Here is a 1,952-nt window from a genome sequence, read left to right on the forward strand (position 1 = left end):
GGTAAGGGTTAGGGGTTAGGGAGTTAGGGTTATGGAGATGCCATTCATGTCCATTTAATCAATCGCACCCCGGTGCTTTGATAGTGGAGGAGTTGGATCTATCAGGAGCACCTCTTAAATCACTTTGAGTAACTTGGTGGAATACACACTGTACTGCATATCCCATCCATTATTAAAATCAAATCATATTTTATTGGTCACTTACACATATTTAGCAGATGTTATTGTAGTGCTATGCTACATTGTATGCTACATTGTGAGACTTTGGCTCTTTTGGGTTCAGAGAGTAGGCTAGCTTGATACACAACAGCATCTCAAAACATTATTAAGTTCAACATTCAAACCAATTATAATACAGGTAGATTTTTGTTGAGTCATACATTCTCACTAAAGACTATGTCCAAAATGGCACCATTTTTCCAGTGCACTGCTTTCGACCAGTGCCCATAATGCTCTGGTCAAAACTGGTGAACTATATAGGGAAGTAGTACCACAATTTACTGGCAGAGACATGACTTGCCTTTATTTCCTGTTGTCTGTGTTAGGTAATACAGTAACTCTACACAAAGGTTTAGCATTAAATTATTACTGAATTAGTTTAATGATTACTGGAAACACAAACCTACCAGGGTCTACAAAGAGACACAATAGGTGTGTGTGTGTGTGTGTGTGTGTGTGTGTGTGTGTGTGTGTGTGTGTGTGTGTGTGTGTGTGTGTGTGTGTGTGTGTGTGTGTGTGTGTGTGTGTGTGTGTGTGTGTGTGTGTGTGTGTGTGTGTGTGTGTGTGTGTGTTTTTGCGGGGCGGTTGCCACAGAATCCGAAGATGATAGACCACTGTCCCACACTTCCCGATTCAATCATTCATATTTGTGTTTTCATAAGTACCATGTTAGAAGATAGAATAGCCCAGATAACCTGCATCAATGCTACCATTGACACGACACAACCAAGTTACATTGCCTGACTGTCACTGACTCCTCCATTGTCAGAGCATAAAACCCAATAATCACATAAATGAGGTGATGATGATGTGTGCATTGGTAACAGTGTTTGTTATTTTATGGTTCAAGATTGCTCTGAGTATCTTCCCATCTTGTCCCAAGTCTTTTGGTTCCAATCCATTAAGTATTATGCAAAATTATGACACTTACGCGCCTTATGACAACGGCTACGTGACCCAGGTAGGTCAGAACACACACACACACACACGCACACGCACGCACACGCACACACACACACACATTAATGGGTCCAAGGGTTAGACAGACTCATACTGGACACGACACCCCAAGGCTAAACCCTGCCATTCAGACCTGGGGGAGCCAGAGGTGTGTGTAGAGTTCAGGTGTGTGTAGAGTACAGTACACCAGTCTGACAGAGAGGTACATCCACCAGTGAGTGGATCAGGACTAAGGATCGTAGAGAGAGAGATACCTGGACCTAGACGATCATCATCATGACCATAACCAGCATTAGCCGCTCCTGGATCTCTGGGCTAATCATCTGCCTGTTTATCACTGCTGGTGAGAACGCTTACTCTGCTGATCGGCACTTTACAATAGGAAACCAATTATTGCAGTTTAGAACTGTTTATAACGGGTTCAACATATATCATCTGTTCTATATAACAATTTATCACAGTTTATAACATGTTCAATATTGAAGTTATAAAGTGTTAAATATTACACTATGTAACCGGTTTGATAATAAAATTTAAGAAAGTCTATATGCTGTTTCTAAAATACAGTTTATAATCTGTTCAATATGACAATTTATACAAGTCTGATTACCTGGTTAATAATAACAACAGGAAACATTTTCAAAATGTTTGTTATTGAAAACTGATAACAATCCTCCTGGATCTCTTTGCCAGCTGTCTGCCTGTGTATTCACTCTGCTGATCAATAACACAGGGGTTTATGGGATTTTATAGCATGTTCAATATTCACATTT

Source organism: Salvelinus namaycush, unplaced genomic scaffold (assembly GCF_016432855.1).
Source record: "Salvelinus namaycush isolate Seneca unplaced genomic scaffold, SaNama_1.0 Scaffold984, whole genome shotgun sequence".
Lineage (NCBI taxonomy): Eukaryota > Metazoa > Chordata > Actinopteri > Salmoniformes > Salmonidae > Salvelinus > Salvelinus namaycush.